This window comes from Somniosus microcephalus, chromosome 9, assembly GCF_052327205.1.
Source record: "Somniosus microcephalus isolate GS21.2 chromosome 9, FLI_Smic_1.0, whole genome shotgun sequence".
NCBI classification, from domain to species: Eukaryota; Metazoa; Chordata; class Chondrichthyes; order Squaliformes; family Somniosidae; genus Somniosus; species Somniosus microcephalus.
In genome coordinates, this window is record NC_140995.1 from 216,615,412 (window position 1) to 216,635,289 (window position 19,878).

The following is a 19,878-nucleotide window of genomic DNA, read 5'->3' on the forward strand; positions in this document are numbered from 1 at the left end:
TGGTTTACCACATTCACCCCTTGTTTAGATTTGAGTCCGGCGGGGTGAAGTGTACTACCAGTTCTGGTATGTCAGTCTGTCCGGAGGCCTCGTAAGCCTCTCCGATCGTCGCAGCGGCGGTGCTGCATTATCCGGTGTTAATGCTGGTGTCTGCGTGGTCGGCGAAGGCTCGTGGGGTTCCGGCATGCCGCCTACCTGGGCTGGAATTGGGGGGTGGTGGGGGGGGTAAAGGTGGTGTCTCCGGAGTGCCCGAGGGTGCGAGGTCTCGTAAGGAGACAGTGTCCTCCCGCCCGTCTGGGTAAGCCACGTAGGCGTACTGGGGGTTGGCGTGCAGGAGGTTCACCCTCTCGACCAGGGGGTCCGTTTTATGGGCCCTCATGTGCTTTCGCAGCAAGACGGGCCCCGGAGAGGTCAGCCAGGTTGGTAGAGTGGTTCCCGTAGTCGACTTCCTGGGGAAAACAAACATTCGTTCATGGGGGGTAGCGTTAACGGCAGTGCAAAGTAGTGACCGGATGGAGTGCAGCGCTGTCGGGAGGACTTCCTGCCAGCGGGAGGTTGGGAGGCCCTTAGACTTTAAGGCTAAGAGGACGGCCTTCCATACCGTCGCGTTCTCTCTTTCCACCTGGCCGTTCCCTCGGGGGTTGTAGCTGGTGGTCCTACTTGCTGCAATACCTCTCGCTAGTAGGAACTGACGGAGTTCCTCGCTCATGAAGGAGGAGCCCCGGTCACTATGTATATAGTTCGGGAACCCGAACAAGGCGAAGAGGTCGTTCAGGCACTTGATGACCGTGGTACTGGTCATGTCTGGGCAGGGGAAGGCAAATGGGAAACGGGAGTACTCATCAACGATGTTGAGGAAGTACACATTGCGGTCAGATGGCGGTAGAGGCCCCTTAAAGTCGATGCTCAGGCGCTCGAAGGGGCGGGTGGCCTTGATCAGGCTTGCTCTGTCCGGCCTATAGAAGTGCGGTTTGCACTCGGCGCAGGTCTGGCAGTTCCTGGTCATGGTCCTGACCTCCTCGATGGAGTAGGTCAGGTTGCGGGCCTTAATGAAATGGTAAAGTCTGGTGACCCCGGGGTGGCAGAGGTCGTTGTGGAGAGTCTGAAGTCTATCAATATGTGCGCTGGCGCATGTAATTCGTGAAAGAGCATCAGGGGGTTCGTTCAGCTTACCTGGCCGGTACAAGATATCATAATCGTAGGTGGATAGCTCGATTCTCCACCTCAAGATCTTGTCATTCTTGATTTTGCCCCTCAGCTTGTTATTAAACATGAAAGCAACCGAACGTTGGTCGGTGAGGAGGGTAAATCGTTTGCCTGCCAGGTAATGCCTCCAGCGCCGTACCGCCTCCACAATTGCCTGGGCTTCCTTCTCGACCGACGAGTGTCGGATCTCGGGGCCCTGTAGGGTCCTTGAGAAGAAGGCCACCGGCCTCCCCTCCTGGTTAAGGGTAGCGGCTAGGGCGAAGTCGGATGCATCGCTCTCCACTTGGAAGGGGATGGACTCATCCACTGCGTGCATTGTGGCCTTGGCTATGTCTCCCTTGATGAGGGAGAAGGCCGCGCACGCTTCCTCCGTGAGGGGGAAGGATGTGGACTTCATGAGGGGTCTGGCTTTGTCCGCATAATTGGGCACCCATTGGGCATAGTAGGCGAAGAGCCCCAGGGTTCTCTTAAGTGCCTTAGGGCAGTGGGGGAGGGGTAGCTCCATGAGGGGGCGCATTCTTTCGGGGTCGGGGCCGATGAGTCCGTTCTCTACTACACAGCCAAGGATGGCAAGGCGCGAGGTGTTAAACACACATTTCTCCTTATTGTAGGTGAGGTTCAGCCGTTGGGCCGTACGGAGGAATTTCTCCAGATTCACGTCATGGTCCTGCCGGTCGCGGCCGCAGATGGTGACGTTATCTAGATAGGGGAATGTGGCCTGCAGTCCGTTCTGGTCAACCATCCGGTCCATCTCCCTTTGGAAGACCGAGACCCCGTTGGTGACACCGAAGGGGACCCTAAGGAAGTGGTATAGGCGCCCATTCGCCTCGAAGGCGGTGTACTGGCAGTCCTCGGGGTGGATAGGGAGTTGGTGGTAGGCCGACTTAAGGTCGATGGTCGAGAATACGCGGTATTGTGCAATCTGATTGACCATGTCAGATATGCGGGGAAGGGGGTATGCGTCCAGCTGGGTGTATCTGTTTATGGTCTGGCTGTAGTCGATGACCAGGCGATTTTTATCGCCGGTCTTAACGACCACGACCTGGGCACGCCAGGGGCTGTTGCTCCCCTCGATAATGCCCTCTTTCAGGAGGCGCCGCACCTCAGAGCTAATGAAGGCTCTGTCCCCAGCGCTGTACCGCCTGCTCTTGGTAGCGACGGGTTTGCAGTCGGGGGTGAGGTTAGCGAACAGGGAAGGTGGCGGCACCTTGAGGGTGGATAGGCTGCAGGTGTTACGCGGTGGGCAGTTTAACATTCGCTGGTTGTCGACTGTGAGTGGGGGGAGGGGTCCACCGTATGCTAGGGTTACACTTTGGAGGTGGGATTGGAAGTCCAGCCCTAGTAGGACGGCAGCGCAGAGCTGGGGGAGGACGAGGAGTTTAAAATTTTTATACTCCGTACCCTTAACCGACAAGGTCACAACACAGTAGCCGCTGATGTCCGTGGCGTGCGACCTCGATGCCATCGAGATTCGGTTGCGCGTTGGCAGGACAGGGAGGGAGTAGTGGCTCACCGTGTCTGGGTGGATGAAGCTCTCCGTGCTTCCGCTGTCGAACAGGCAGGTCGTGGCGTGGCCGTTTACTTTGATGTCCCTCATCGACTTGGACAGGTGGTGCGGGCGGGCTTGATCCAGAGTGACGGAGGCTAGTGTGTAGGTAAGCGAGTCGTTGTCGTCTGCGGGCGAGGCGGTCGTCGGGTCCGGAGGCCCGGTGGCAGTCGGGCGTGGTGGGTAAAATGGCGTCTCCCACGAGGTAGGACAAAATGGCGGAGAAGATGGCTGCTCCCATAACTCACATGAGGCACTATTGGGGTCGGTTGCCTTGATCAAAGATGGCCGTCCCCATGACTCACGTGTGGGGATGCTGGCCTCAGTTGCCTTGAAAGAAGATGGCCGCCCCCACAGTTCGCATGAGGCACTGCTGGCCTCTGAAGATCCGATCCTGCAGGCCTTAGAGAAGTGGCCTTTCTTCCTGCAGGTTGAGCAGGTAGAGTTCCTGGCTGGGCAGCGCGACCTCGGGTGCTTCTCCTGGCCGCAAAAGAAGCAGCCGGCAGCCCGATCGCGGGTGCCCGATGTCGGAGCCGGTACCGGGGGTGGCGGTCCCGGTCGGGTCCGGGACGCCGACGCTGAGGTAGGTCCCGGGGGCGGCGCTGCGAAGGGTATTGCGGTAGGGGTCGGGCCCGAGTCCCAGGGTCGCGAGCAGTACCTGGAAAACGCCTCCTGGTCCTGATGGGCCACCTCTAGGGAGAGAGCGAGGGCTTCAGCTTTGTCCAGGTCGAGGTCTTTAGCTTCAAGCAGTCTTTGCCGTGAGTAGTCGGACCATAGGCCTTTCACAAAGGCATCTCGGATATTATCTTCCGTATTTTCAACAGCCGTCACCGCTTTAAAGTCACAGTTCCTGCCGAGTGCTTTTAGCGCCCGTAGAAATTCAGCTACAGACTCTCCTGGCTGTTGCGGGCGGGATCTTAGGAGGTGCCTGGTGTACATGTAATTTACCGGGCTCCGGTACTGCTGTTTCAGTAGGTTGATAGCGGCCTCGTATGTAGTCATGTCCTGGATGAGTGCGTATACTCTCGGGCTCGCTTGGGCGTTCAGAACTCTTAGTTTGGATCTCTGAGGGACGCCAGATTCTTCCAGGTAGGATTCGAAGCAGCCCAGCCAGTGTTTGAAGTCGAGGGCTGAGTTTGCTGCCTGTGGGTTTAGATCCAGGTACGGTGGTTTGAGGGCTTGCAGCCAAGCCGGCTGGTGTGGCTGGTGTAGCCCGGTGTCTGAAAGCTGCTGTGGCTGTGCTTCTGGGAGGGCTTCTGGCTGGCCAGTAGTAGACATCTTTAAAATTTAGTCAATAAAATTGATATACCTATCAATTCGTCCAATAAAAAGCGACGAGTTAGGAACGTAACTAAAGGTTTTTATTGACTAAATAACAGAGCCCACCCTCGTGGGTGATCGGGTCCAACAAGGAGGAATACCAGCCAGTCGACTACCTTTATACCTGGGCAGGTAGGTGGAGCCATGGGCGGAGTCGGAGGTGGTCAGCCCAGGTATAACAGCGCGACAAGAGGCGACCTCGTATAGTGATACAACAGTGAGAACAGTGAGAACAATACAACAGTGATAACTATAGTGTAACGATAGTGAACGATAAAAGTGGTTTACCACAGTTCCCGATGATGGGTGAAACTAGAACTAGGGGGCATAGTCTTAGAATAAGGGGCTGCTCTTTCAAAACTGAGATGAGGAGGAACTACTTCACTGAGAGGGTGGTAGGCCCATGGAATATGCTGCCCCAAAAAACTGTAGAAGCTACATCATTACCTAAATTTAAAACAGAAATAGACAGTTTCCTAGAAGTAAAGGGAATTAAGGGTTATGGGGAGTGGGCAGGAATTTGGACATGAGTCTAGGTTCGGATCGGTCATGGCCCTGTGGGTAGCGCAGCGTGCCCAGGGGCCGTGTAGCCTGATCCTGCTACTATTTCATGTGTCTAATTCTGTTAGATGCAGGAGATGGTTCTGTGATAGTGGATTGGTAGTTAGGATCAGATCAGCCATGATCTTATTGAATGGCGGAGCAGGCTCGAGGGGCCGATTGGCCTACTCCTGCTCCTATTTCTTATGTTCTTACGTTCTTAGGCTGCACTGAGGGAGTGCCGCACTGAGAGAGTGCCGCACTGAGGGAGTGTTGCAGTGAGGGAGTGCTGCACTGAGGGAGTGCTGCAGTGAGGGAGTGTTGCAGTGAGGGAGTGCTACAGTGAGGGAGTGCCGCACTGAGAGAGTGCCGCACTGAGGGAGTGTTGCAGTGAGGGAGTGCTACAGTGAGGGAGTGCCGCACTGAGAGAGTGCCGCACTGAGGGAGTGTTGCAGTGAGGGAGTGCTGCACTGAGGGAGTGCTGCAGTGAGGGAGTGTTGCAGTGAGGGAGTGCTACAGTGAGGGAGTGCTGCACTGAGGGAGGGCTGCAGTGAGGGAGTGCTGCAGTGAGGGAGTGCTGCACTGAGGGAGTGCTGCAGTGAGGAGTGCTGCACTGAGGGAGTGTTGCAGTGAGGGAGTGCTGCAGTGAGGAAGTGCTGCACTGAGGGATTGCTGCATTGAGGGAGTGCTGCAGTGAGGGAGTGCTACAGTGAGGGAGTGCTACAGTGAGCGAGTGCTGCAGTGAGGGAGTGCTGCAGTGAGGGAGTGTTGCAGTGAGGGAGTGTTGCACTGAGGGAGTGCTGCACTGAGGAAATGCTACAGTGAGGGAGTGCTGCAGTGAGGGAGTGCTACAGTGCGGGAGTGCTGCAGTGAGGGAGTGCTGCACTGAGGGAGTGCTGCACTGAGGGAATGCTACAGTGAGGGAGTGCTGCAGTGAGGGAGTGCTGCAGTGAGGGAGTGCTGCACTGAGGGAGTGCTGCAGTGAGGGAGTGCTACAGTAAGGGAGTGCTGCAGTGAGGGAGTGCTACAGTGAGGGAGTGTTGCACTGAGGGAGTGTTGCACTGAGGGAGTGCTGCACTGAGGGAATGCTACAGTGAGGGAGTGCTGCAGTGAGGGAGTGCTGCAGTGAGGGAGTGCTGCAGTGAGGGAGTGCTGCAGTGAGGGAGTGCTGCAGTGAGGGAGTGTTGCAGTGAGGGAGTGCTGCAGTGAGGGAGTGCTGCAGTGAGGGAGTGTTGCAGTGAGGGAGTGCTGCAGTGAGGAAGTGCTGCAGTGAGGGAGTGTTGCAGTGAGGGAGTGTTGCACTGACGGAGTGCTGCACTGAGGGAATGCTACAGTGAGGGAGTGCTGCAGTGAGGGTGTGCTGCAGTGAGGGAGTGCTGCAGTGAGGGAGTGCTGCAGTGAGGGAGTGTTGCAGTGAGGGAGTGTTGCACTGACGGAGTGCTGCACTGAGGGAATGCTACAGTGAGGGAGTGCTACAGTGAGGGAGTGCTGCAGTGAGGGAGTGCTGCACTGAGGGAATGCTACAGTGAGGGAGTGCTACAGTGAGGGAGTGCTGCAATGAGGGAGTGCTGCAGTGAGAGAGTGCTGCACTGAGGGAGTGCTGCAGTGAGGAAGTGCTACAGTGAGGGAGTGTTGCACTGAGGGAGTGCTGCAGTGAGGGAATTCTGCAGTGAGGGAGTGTTGCAGTGAGGAATTGCTGCACTGAGGGAGTGCTGCAGTGAGGGAGTGTTGCAGTGAGGGAGTGTTGCACTGAGGGAGTGCTGCAGTGAGGGAATGCTACAGTGAGGGAGTGCTGCACTGAGGGAGTGCTGCAGTGAGGGAGTGCTGCAGTGAGGGAATGCTACAGTGAGGGAGTGCTGCAGTGAGGGAGTGTTGCACTGAGGGAGTGCTGCAGTGAGGGAGTGCTGCACTGAGGGAGTGCTGCAGTGAGGGAGTGCTGCAGTGAGGGAGTGCTGCAGTGAGGGAGTGTCGCAGTGAGGGAGTGTTGCAGTGAGGGAGTGCTGCAGTGAGGGAGTGTTGCACTGAGGGAGTGCTGCAGTGAGGAAGTGCTGCAGTGAGGGAGTGCGGCAGTGAGGGAATGCTGCAGTGAGGGAGTGCTGCACTGAGGGAGTGTTGCAGTGAGGATATAAGATTGTGAAGCGGTTGGATCGGGTGGATGCGGGGAGGATGTTCCCGATGATGGGTGAAACTAGAACTAGGGGGCATAGTCTTAGAATAAGGGGCTGCTCTTTCAAAACTGAGATGAGGAGGAACTACTTCACTCAGAGGGTGGTAGGTCCATGGAATATGCTGCCCCAAAAAACTGTAGAAGCTACATCATTACCTAAATTTAAAACAGAAATAGACAGTTTCCTAGAAGTAAAGGGAATTAAGGGTTATGGGGAGCGGGCAGGAATTTGGACATGAGTCTAGGTTCGGATCGGTCATGGCCCTGTGGGTAGCGCAGCGGGCCCAGGGGCCGTGTAGCCTGATCCTGCTACTATTTCGTGTGTCTAATTCTGTTAGATGCAGGAGATGGTTCTGTGATAGTGGATTGGCAGTTAGGATCAGATCAGCCATGATCTTATTGAATGGCGGAGCAGGCTCGAGGGGCCGATTGGCCTACTCCTGCTCCTATTTCTTATGTTCTTACGTTCTTATGCTGCACTGAGGGAGTGCCGCACTGAGAGAGTGCTACAGTGAGGGAGTGCTGCAGTGAGGGAGTGCTGCAGTGAGGGAGTGCTGCACTGAGGGAGTGCTGCAGTGAGGGAGTGCTACAGTAAGGGAGTGCTGCAGTGAGGGAGTGCTGCAGTGAGGGAGTGTTGCACTGAGGGAGTGCTGCAGTGAGGGAGTGCTGCACTGAGGGAGTGCTGCAGTGAGGGAGTGCTACAGTGCGGGAGTGCTGCAGTGACGGAGTGCTGCAGCGAGGGAGTGCTGCAGTGAGGGAGTGCTGCACTGAGGGAGTGCTGCAGTGAGGGAGTGTTGCAGTGAGGGAGTGTTGCACTGAGGGAGTGCTGCACTGAGGGAATGCTACAGTGAGTGAGTGCTGCAGTGAGGGAGTGCTGCAGTGAGGGAGTGCTGCAGTGAGGGAGTGCTGCACTGAGGGAATGCTACAGTGAGGGAGTGCTACAGTGAGGGAGTGCTGCAATGAGGGAGTGCTGCAGTGAGAGAGTGCTGCACTGAGGGAGTGCTGCAGTGAGGAAGTGCTACAGTGAGGGAGTGTTGCACTGAGGGAGTGCTGCACTGAGGGAGTGCTGCAGTGAGGGAATTCTGCAGTGAGGGAGTGTTGCAGTGGGGAATTGCTGCACTGAGGGAGTGCTGCACTGAGGGAATGCTACAGTGAGGGAGTGCTGCAGTGAGGGGGTGCTGCAGTGAGGGAGTGCTGCAGTGAGGGAATGCTACAGTGAGGGAGTGCTGCAGTGAGGGAGTGCTGCACTGAGGGAGTGCTGCAGTGAGGGAGTGCTGCACTGAGGGAGTGCTGCAGTGAGGGAGTGCTGCAGTGAGGGAGTGCTGCAGTGAGGGAGTGTTGCAGTGAGGGAGTGTTGCAGTGAGGGAGTGCTGCAGTGAGGGAGTGTTGCACTGAGGGAGTGCTGCAGTGAGGAAGTGCTGCAGTGAGGGAGTGCGGCAGTGAGGGAATGCTGCAGTGAGGGAGTGCTGCACTGAGGGAGTGTTGCAGTGAGGGAGTGTTGCACTGAGGGAGTGCTACAGTGAGGGAGTGCTGCAGTGAGGGAGTGTTGCAGTGAGGGTGTGCTGCAGTGAGAGAGTGCTGCAGTGAGGGAGTGCTACAGTGAGGGAGTGCTGCAGTGAGGGAGTGTTGCACCGAGGGAGTGCTGCAGTGAGGGAGTGCTGCAGTGAGGAATTGCTGCACTGAGGGAGTGCTGCACTGAGGGAGTGTTGCAGTGAGGGAGTGTTGCAGTGAGTGAGTGCTGCACTGAGGGAGTGCTGCACTGAGGGAGTGCTGCAGTGAGAGAGTGCTGCAGTGAGGGAGTGCTGCACTGAGGGAGTGTTGCACTGAGGGAGTGCTGCACTGAGTGAGTGCTGCACTGAGAGAGTGCTGCAGTGAGGGAGTGCTGCAGTGAGTGAGTGCTGCACTGAGGGAGTGCTGCACTGAGGGAGTGCTGCACTGAGGGAATGCTACAGTGAGGGAGTGCTGCAGTGAGGGAGTATTGCAGTGAGGAATTGCTGCAGTGAGGGAGTGCTGCAGTGAGGGAGTGTTGCAGTGAGAGTGCGCTGCAGTGAGGGAGTGCTGCAGTGAGGGAGTGCTGCAGTGAGGGAGTGTTGCACTGAGGGAGTGTTGCAGTGAGAGAGTGCTGCAGTGAGACGTGCTGACCTTCAGATGAACATTAAACAGAGGCCTCATTTGCCCTCTCAGGTAGACATAAAAGATCTGATGAGTCTATTTGATGATGGATCAGCAGGGGAGTTCTCCTGGTGTCCTGGTCAATATTTATCTTTCAATCAACATCACTAAAAAATAGATTATCTGGTCATTTACCTCATAATCAGCAAGATCAGGGAGACCACTGTGGGCCCCCTGGGCAGTCACAAGCTTTGACAAATACCACACACTGCTTCCTCTCACATAAATCCTCCACAAACTCCCTGGGCAATCTGTGCCATATATTCCGCACAATCGAATTGTTCACATTTTCCCTCCTGAGCTTCAGTCTGTGTCCCCCTGTCACTGGTTGGTACAGTGATGTAGCTTCCCCCCTCCTCCCCTCCGACTGTTATCCATTCGGAACGGGAGTTAGCTCCTTTTGACTTTTGACTCCTGTGACTTGGCCATTTATTGATCTTGTTGGTAAGGGGCATTGACAATAACTGCCATCTATTACATGAGAACCATGAGCCTCTCTGGACTGCTAGGAAACATGGACTCTTCCACCCTACTGGACTTCTTCCGATTGGCCCCATACTGTCCCCATTGTACCAAACCATCCCAGTCAGCTTGAAGGAATCAAGCAATCGTGTAACTGAAGAGATTTTCCTCTTTACAGACAGGATACAGATTCAAAGTTTTTCTATGTTAAGCTGGTTCTGATGGTGAGTGTGTTTTCCCAAATTCTGAATGGAGAAAATTGCGCTGTACCATTTAATTTTGACCACAGACCAGGATTCTTGTATTTTACATAGGATTACATCGGATATACGGACAGAAACAGGCCATTCGGCCCAACCAGTCCATGCCGGCATTTATGCTCCACTCGAGCCTCCTCCCGTCTTTCCTCATCTAAATCTATCAGCGTAACCCTCTATTCCCTTCTCCCTCATATGCTTGTCCAGCCTCCCCTTAAATGCATCTATACTATTCGCTTCAACCACTCCCTGTGGCAGCGAGTTCCACATTCTCACCACTCTCTGGGTAAAGAAGTTTCTTCTGAATTCCCTATTGGATTTCTTGATGACTATCTTATATTGATGGCCTCTAGTTATGCTCTTCCCCACAAGTGGAAACATTGGGGTCAATTTTCTGGCCGCCGTCGGGCGGCTTTTCATGCGGCCGGGGGCCGAAAATCGACGAAAAAGCGGGTCGGGACCCCCATCCCCCACCTGATTCCCCGCCCCATCTGACTTTCGGACCGCCGTTTCCCCGCGCCCTGCTTCAGTTCCAGCCGCCGCTGGCGGGACTGGTCGTCGGCACACTAATTACCAATAATCAGCTTGTTGAAGTCGATTTTCCGGGGCCGTTGCGACTTTGGGGCTTTCCCCACATGAAACCCGCCTGCGGGGAACCCCGCTGCTGAGACCTGGCATGAAGCTGCCTGCTTGCTTGCTGTCAGCTGCAGGTCAGGGAAAGCTGCGATTTAAAGGGACAGCACTTGTATGTTGAAGGACCTTGTTGTTGCAGGTTTGGGGCTACTTCTTCAAGGCTTAGGCACAGCTGTGGAAGGTTGGAGCCTCACACACTTCTCCAATGCGATCTCCTGGGAAGCCCCTCTCGCCACCCTCACTCAGCGCTTCCTCAGCGGAGGCATCTACGAGAAGCATGGGATGCCTTTTTTACCTTCCCTTCTTGCCATTAGAGGATCTCCAGCAGCAGAGGCGGCAGCAGCAGAACCAGGAACAGCAGGATGAGCACCAGGAGCACCAGGCTGCTGCTCACTCACCTGAAGCTGCACAGGCCAGAAGGGGCCAACGCTTGGAAGTGGCTTCAGAGCACCTTGCTGCGCTTTAGGGGGCCATGGGGACCCGTATCTGCACTGGCAGTCCTACTCAGAAGGACTTCCATATGGATCTGGTTTCTCTGTTCAACAGATGGCCAACGCTCCTCAAGAGATTACATTCTCTTATGTGCACTCACCATGTTTTCCGTACCCTGGCGAGTTATCTCCTCCATGGAGGTTGCCAACCTTTCCATGGTGATGTGTTCATGCGCCAATGACTTCACAAAGGCTCTGCTCATGGTCGCTATGGACTCCTCCATTCGCTCCACACTCGCAGCGACCCTGGAGACAAAACCTGCCAGAGACTCCTGCATCTGTGCATGGAGATCCATCACCTCTTCTCTTGCGGATGGACCCAGAGACAGAGGGTCGACATGCAGCGCAGCTGAGCTGAGTTGGCAGAGTTCTGCGCCCTCCGACAAGGACTCTCCACTGCTGTCCCTGTCTCCAGAATCTGCTGAGGCTCACTTGTGAGCTGTGAAACACCAGGTGACAACACTACTCTATGTCCCAAAGGTCCCCCCGAGGTGTGAGTGTCTGCGCTGGTGCTGGGTGCGCTTACTTCTGCTGATGCTGCGCCCTCAGAGGTTGGAGCTTCCTCTGAGGAGTCTGGCTGCACAGCCTCTTCCTCCTCCACAGTGAGGACAGGGGCTCTGGATGGTACTGTGGGGGAGTAAAGGAAGGAGTTAGAGATGTAATGCCAAGGTTCTTCTGGTGACTCCCAGCGAGTTGGCATCTGCTGACACCTGCATCCATGCAGCATTGGTCTCAGTGGGAAGCCTCTTCCTCCCTGACCTAGGGAAGAGGACCTCCCTGTGGGCCCTAACCCCATCCAATAATGCCTGCAGTGAAGCCTCGTCGATTTTGAAGGTGGCTCGGGGTCTGGCACTGGCCACAGCTGCTGCAGGCTCCTCTGCCATCCTGTATGGTTCATTTGGAAGCCTTCAGAGGATGCAGTGCTTGCTGTGGACCTTGAAAGCACCACGAATGATGACATCATACTGTGGGGATTTCTGACTCGAATTGGACAATTACCAAGGCTTCCCACATGCTGGGAATTAATTGGCCAATTGAGGGAAAATTGCGTGGAGCTGGCTGACACTTTTTTATGTGTGTCAGAAACCCCACATTTGGAGAAACCCGACCGTTTCCCACACAAGCCGAAAATCGGGGCCATTCTCTCTATCCACTCTATCAAAACCTTTATCCACTCTATCAAAACCTTATTTTTGTTAGGTAAGGGTATCAAGGGATATGGAGCAAAGGTGGAAAATGGAGTTGAGGTACAAATCAGCCATGATCTAATTGAATGGCGGAGCAGGTTCAAGGAGCTGAATAGCCTACTCCTGCTCCCAATGTTCCTGTAATGCAACTTCAAATTCACTGTCTGACATGAATCAGTCATTCATGAAAGAAAGACTTATGAAATAATACTGAGCTGCCTGCGGGTGGCGCTGTCCAGGGAGAGTATAAATACTCGGGCACGGGCCCAGCTTGCGCAGGACATTCTTAACAGGAACTGCTGAAGGACACAACTAGACCTCCATGTTGTAAAACAGTTGATTAAAGCTTTGTTTAATGCTTAGACCAAGTGGCTAGTAGTTTTCTTACGTCACTGTCAATGCCGATTTCCGGATGAGGTGTAAATAGGACTGCACCATGGTTGTGGGTGTGGGTGTCTGACCAGACACAGACTTACAGCTGTGGCCAATCCTTAAGCCACTCTGCTCCTGCCCTCTGGAACTCTCTCCCTAACTGCATCACCTTGTTACACTCGCTCTGCCTTCAAGCCTCCTAAAAAATCAATTGCTTCACTAACTCAGTTGCTGGGAAACCTGCTTTATCTCCTGTTGCTGGATCTAATGAAACAATGTGCAGAGCCAGCAGACCCCAATCTGGCACAAAGCGCAGAAACCCCATCGATAAACTCTGCCAATAGTTCTGTTATATTACCCATGGAAACCAAAGTCTCCTGGAACACCTGCTTGTGATAAGTAAATTATTTTATCAACAAAGCATTTACTTGTCCACAAGCCCTGGTATAATCTAATACCGTGCACAGTTCAAACATTTCTTTTTAATTAAAGACTTTCTGCCAGAAATCAAAGATCCAAAAGCCTTGTTACTTATCATTGTGCCAAGGCTTGTTACTTCTCATTGTGCCAAGGCTGTTTTCAAATGCTGCGACCACCTACAGCATTCCCACCTTTCTCTGCTGAAATTTGCAGTTTCACAATAATGGTTGTGTCCCCAGGCAGTATCCGACACACATCTGTTAATGTGGCTGAAGTTTCAAGTGCTACAAGTGAAACAGTAACAGGTATTGTCCCCCTCCCTTTCAAACCCGCTGTCATCACCTCCCTACTCAAAAACTCACCCTTGACCCCTCCATCCTTGCCCCATCTCCAACCTCGCTTTCCTCTCCAAAATCCTTTAATGTGTTGTCACCTATCAAATCCGTGACCAGCTTTCTCGTAGCTCCATGTTTGAATCTCTCCAATCAGTTTTCCATCCCTGCCACAGCACTGAAACGGCCCTATCTCCAGAAATAGCTTCTCTATCCTCGACCGCCTCCTCTTCCTCAATTACATGCTGTCCTTTGCCAACATCATCCAAGGATATATGTCCTCATCCTTCATGACCTGTCTCCAGCCTTTGACACGGTTGACCACACCATCCTCCTCTAACACCTCTCCTCCATCGTCCAGCTGGGTGGGACTGCACTCGTCTGGTTCCATTCTTATCTATCTAGTCGTAGCCAGAGAATCACCTGCAATGTCTTCTCTTCCTGCTCCTGGACCATTACCTCTGGTGTCCCCCAAGGTTCTGTCCTTGGCCCTCTCCTATTTCTATATGCTGCCCCTTGGTGACATCATCTGCAGACAAAACATCAGGTTCCACATGTACGCTGACTATACCCAGCTCTACCTCAGCACCACCTCTACTGTCTCTGATTTGTCACACTGCATGTCCAACATCCAGTCCTGGATGAGCAGAAATTTCCAATAACTAAATATTGGGAAGACTAAAGCCATTGTCTTCGGTCCCCACCACAAACTCACTTCCCTAGCCACTGACTCCTTCCCTCTCCCAGGCCGCAGTCTAAGGCTGAACCAGAACGTTCGCTACCTTGGAGCCCTATTTAACACCGAGATGAGCTTCCGACCACATGTCCGCTAAGACCACCTACTTCCACCTCTGTAACATCACCTGTCTCAGCTCATCTGCTGCTGAAATCCTCATCCATGCCTTTGTTCCCTCTAGATTTGACAATTCCAATGCACTCCTGGCCGGCTTCCCATCACCCACCCTTCATAAACTTGAGCTTATCCAAGTCCTGTTCACCCATCACCCCTGTGCTCGCTGACCTACATTGGCTCCCGGTCCGGCAATGCCTCGATTTTAAAATTCTCATCCTTGTTTTCAAATCCCTCCGTGGCCTCGCCCCTCCCTATCTCTGTAACCTCCTCCAGACCCACAACCCTCCGAGATCTCTGCGCTCCTCCAATTCTGGCCTCTTGCACATCCCTGCATTCAATCGCTCCATCATTGGTGGCAATGCCTTCAGCTGCCTAGGCCCTAAGCTCTGGAATTCCCTCCCTATACCTATCCACCTTTCTACCTTTCTCTCCTTCTTTAAGACCCTCCATAAAACCAACTCTTTGAGCAAGTTTTGAGTCACCCTGTAATGTATGTACCTTTAAGGGGGAGAACTACTTTTTACAGCTCCTGTATCCTGTAGTACCGGCAGTGACCACACCTGTATATAAACCCTGAGTAGTGATCTGTACAGTCAGTTGCAGTTTGAACCCTCATTCAGTAAACACCTGTTGATCGTTCCCTGCAGTCTTTGTCTGATTATTGAAGGACAAAACATTAAGATACATGGATATAACATTGGCGACGACGCAGATTCGAACCTACCTGCAACTCTGCATCACCTCCCAGGGATTCACTCCTGGAGAACAGTGGAAGGAGGTCGAGTCCAGAAGCACGGGCGTCGACCACGGGAAACCGCCCAATCATCCAGCAGAGATTTGAGCATCGCAGGGGAGGCTGTCGAGAGCCAGGCTTGGCTTTCCAGTCACGGTGGTCCAGCGAAATGGGCTGGCAACAGGTACTGCGCAGACACTTCCCAGACAACGGTGGCTAGAGCAGACCGAGCGGCACAGAAAAAGGCCGAGCAGCGTTGACGGGGGAGAGAGAGAGAGGGCAGAGCGCACAGGGCGCAGCCGATGTTCAGGACCGAGCGGCGTCAACGGGGGGAGAGACGACAGAGAGCAGAGCGCAGCCGGTGTTCAAGGGCCGAGCAGCATCAACGAGGGAGAGAGGCGTGCAGGAAAACGTGAGGTGCTGCCATTGCCACGAGGACCGCAGAGAGCGGCATTGGCAGCAGCGCAGGAGCAGCGCACGAAACCCACAGGGCATCGCCATTTGCCACGAGGACCGCCGAGAGCAGCGTTGGCAGCAGCGCGGGAGATGCCATTTTAAGCCGCAGCGGGGAAGAAAGGAAAGCGCGGGAGACGCCATTTTAAGTCAGTCTAACCACACCCAAAAATGCCGAAGAGTGGCAGTATCACAGCGTTTGACAATGAAGTCAAAGATTGGACGACATATGTCGAATGCATAGAAGTATACTGCAAGGCGAATGAAGTGCCAGATGACAAGAAAGCGCTGGTATTGTTGAATTCAATGGGTGCAAAAACATATGGCTTACTGCGAAACCTAGTAACCCCAGAGAAGCCAGTCGAAAAGGATTTTGAAAACATAGGCCTAGAAATTCAGTTTGGGGCGGCCAGCTCACTCGCGCCCAGAAAGTACCGTTGCGCGCGGAACCACTTGCGCCCGCCGGAAATTCAGTTTCAGCGCCCCAACTCGAAGGCGGCCGCTATTCAAGGGTTTCGGCGCCCCCGCTTGGGGCGCTGAAACTGAATATCGGCACGCTAGGTGCCGCAGCGCCACCCGCTGCGGAGCGGCAGGCTGCGGTACTGCAGGCCTTCCTCCCTCTCTTAAGGGAGAGGTGCCTGCAACAGCGAGATCGCCGCTCGCTAGTGCCGGCAAATGAGCCTGGCACCACGGAGAAGTGCCAGGCTCCCGGAAAACAGCCGGCAATGCCGCGGGGGGGGGGGGCGTGGAGGAGGCCGGGGAAGGAGGTGCGGGCAGGCGGCCGCCGAAAAGGCGGCCGACCGCACCTCCGCCTTAACTCGCCCCACTAACGCTACAGGACGGCCCCGTTTTCTGATCGCTGTTTGCGGCCGCTGCGGAAGAGGCGGCCGCAACTAAATATGGTGGTCGGGCCGGTAGCGGGGCGGTAGCGGGGCACTGCGCACACCGATGACGTCATCGGTGGCGGCGCAGCGCTACTGGCTAACGCCGCCATTACTGCAGCGCTGAATATCGGCGAAAGCTCAGCAAGTGGCACAAAAGCCCTCTTTGGGCGAAAACTGGGCGCAAAGCCTACTGAATTTCTCGCCCATAGTGTCAATCCTACAGGACCACTTAAACCCCACACCGCTGCTGATAGCAGAAAGATTTAAGTTTCACAAAAGGAACCAGCATAAAGATGAAAGTAATGCTGAGTATTTAACGGAACTGCACAAGCTATCGAAACACTGCCAGTTTGGAACGGGACTAGCAGATACTTTAAGGGACAAGTTTGTATGTGGGCTCCAAAGTGAAGGAACCCAGAAACGGCTTCTATCAGAAAAGAATCTTATGCTGGACAAGGCTTTCAGCATTGCAGTATCACACGAAGCAGCAGCATGGGGCGCTGCAGAGATACAACGGAGACTGCAAGAATATGGCACAATGAAATGTCATACAGAACAGTGAAGTGCTATCGCTGCGGCAGAACAACACATGACCATAATGATTGCTGGTTCAAGGACAGCACGGTGGCATAGTGGTTAGCACTGTTGCCTCACAGCGCCAGGGACCCGGGTTCGAATCTGGCCTCGGGTGACTGTCTGTGTGGAGTTTGCACATTCTCCCCGTGTTTGCGTGGGTTTCCTCCGGGTGCTCCGGTTTCCTCCCACAGTCCAAAGATGTGCGGGTTAGGATGATTGGCTATGATAAATTGACCCTTAGTGTTAGGGGGATTAAATACGTGGGGTTACGGGGATAGGGTGGGATATGTGTCGGTGCAGGCTCGATGGGCCGAAATGGCCTCTACCTGCACTGTGGGGTTTCTGTGATTCTGTGACAAAGTTTGCAGACAGTGTGGAAAAGTAGGACACATAGCAAGAGTCTGCAGGTCGGGAAAGAAAACCAGCAGCAAGAAATCTACAGGAGAAGTACAAGGTGACGGAGAGTAGTTCAGACGAACAGAAGAGTGATACAGACTCCGGAAGCAAGGAGCTGGGGTGTCTGAAACGACATAATGTGATCAAAACGGAGGATCACCAAACTATCTGGGTCACGCTCAAGATAGCAGGAGTCCAAGTGAAAATGGAATTGGACACAGGATCAGCCCTAACAGTCATAAACCGAAGGGACTACAAGCGGCTATTCTCACATATACCCTTGAGAGATACAAAGATTGTCTTGAAGACGTACACGGGGCAAAAAGTCTACCCCAAAGGAAAAATAAGGGTGAACGTTATATATAACGGCAAGGAAACACCAAAAATGGACCTATATGTATTGCCAGATGGAGGACCACCACTACTAGGACGTAAATGGATCCGGAAGATACAGCTAGATTGGCATTCCATACAAGCACTGACTGTAGATGCCAAAAAGGATGATGACGTCACACCTGGATGACTGTCAAAAATGCTAACTGACGCACAAGAAGTGTTCCAGCAGGGACTCGGAACACTAAAAGGCATAACAGCGATGATCAAAATAGAGGAAAATGCAAGCCCAAAGTTTTTTACGGCCAGACCGGTGCCTTATGCGATCCGCCCAGGCATCGAAGCAGAGCTGGAAGATTTGGAATGTTCTGGAGTACTGTCCAAAGTGGACTGGAACGAGTGGGCTACACGCATTGTTCCTGTAATGAAGAGGTCATTGAGTAATACGCCTGGGGAACCAAAGAAGGTTCGCATCTGTGGGGACTTTAAGGTGACAGTGAACCCAGTCCTTCACACTGTACAATATCCGTTTCCGCGGATTGAAGATATTTTCGCCTCGCTATCTGGAGGGAAACGCTTCACTAAGATTGATCTGGCCCAGGCGTACCTGCAAATGGAGGTAGAAGAAGCCTCGAAACAGTACCTCACGATCAACACTCATAAAGGTCTCTACCAATACAACCGGCTGGTGTTCGGGGTAGCATCAGCTCCGGCTATTTGGCAAAGGGCAATGGAACAAGTCCTGCAAGGGATTCCAGGGACCCAGTGTTATTTGGACGACATCCTGGTCACGGGCGAAAATGACAGTGATCACCTCGCCAACCTGGAGCAGGTGCTCACTAGATTGAAGGAATATGGGCTCCGAGCTAATCGCCACAAATGCGAGTTTTTCCAGAAGCAGATCTCGTATTGTGGCCACGTTATTGATAAAGAGGGATTACATAAGTCCCCTGAAAAGATTGAGGCAGTAGTCAAGGCTCCAGCACCGGAAAATGTGTCACAACTGAGGTCGTTCCTCGGGCTGGTGAACTACTACCATAAGTCCTTGCCGAATTTGTCTACCGTACTACACCCACTGAACACCCTACTGCAAACGGGGGTACCATGGAAGTGGAGTGACGAATGTAAACGAGCTTTCCAGAAGAGCAAAGCATTGATCATATCAAAAGAGGTGTTGGCTCATTTCAACCCAGCACTACCAATTCGGTTGGCGTGTGATGCATCACCCTATGGCATTGGAGCGGTGCTGTCGCACAAATTCCCGGACGGCTCGGAGAGGCCAGTAGCCTTTGCGTCTCGGTCAATAACCTCAGCCGAGCGTAACTACGCCCAGATTGACAGGGAGGCCCTCAGCCTAGTGTGGGGAGTGAAAAAGTTCAACCACTATCTGCACGGGCAGAAGTTCACCTTGCTGACTGACCACCAACCACTTGTCTCCATCTTTAATCCAAAGAAGGGCATTCCGGTGATGACTGCGCAATGGCTACAAAGATGGTCCCTTTTTCTAGGGGCGCACCAATATGAAATTGAGTATAAGGGCATGAAACAGCATGGAAACGCTGATGGGCTATCATGCCTGCCACTGCCTACTGCGGAGGAAGCACCAACAGTGGATCCTGTCAAAATATTTCATATACATAGATACATAGAAGATAGGAGCAGGAGTAGGCCATTCGGCCCTTCGTGCCTGCTCCGCCATTCAATGAGATCATGGCTGATCCTTTAATTCAGTATCCCGTCCCCGCCTTCTCTCCGTAACCCTTAACCCCTTTTGCCCGTAGAAATATATCTAATTCCCTCTTAAATATATTTAATGAGCTGGCGTACACTGCCCTCTGTGGCAATGAGTTCCACAGGTTCACCACTCTCTGAGTGAAGAAATTCCCCCTCATCTCTGTCCTAAATGGTTTAGCCCTTATCCTTAAATTATGTCCTCTAGTTCTGTTCTCACCCACCAAGGGAAACATTCCTTCTGCATCCAGTCTGTCTAGACCTGTCAGAATTTTATACACTTCTATGAGGTCCCCTCTCAATCTTCTAAACTCCAGTGTGTACATCCCTAAACTACATAGTCTCTCCTCATAGGTCATTCCCGCCATTCCTGGTATCAGCCTGGTGAATCGCCGCTGCACCCCCTCCATGGCAAGAACATCCTTCCTCAGATGAGGCGACCAAAACTGTACACAGTACTCGAGGTGTGGTCTCACCAGTGCCCTGTACAGCTGCAGCAAGGTATCCCTGTTCCTGTATTCTAACCCTTTTGCTATGAAGGCCAGCATACCGTTTGCCTTCTTGACCGCCTGTTGCACCTGCATGCTCGCCTTCAGTGACTGGTGTACAAGAACACCCAGGTCTCTCTGTACTTCCCCCTCTCCCAATCTATTGCCATTTAAATAATAATTTGCCCTCCCGTTCCTGCACCCAAGGTGGATAACTTCGCACTTGTCCACATTATAGTGCATCTGCCATTTATCCGCCCAATCGCCCAGTCTGTCCAAATCGCTCTGGAGCTTCCTGGTCTCTTCCTCTGAGCCCACCCCCCCTC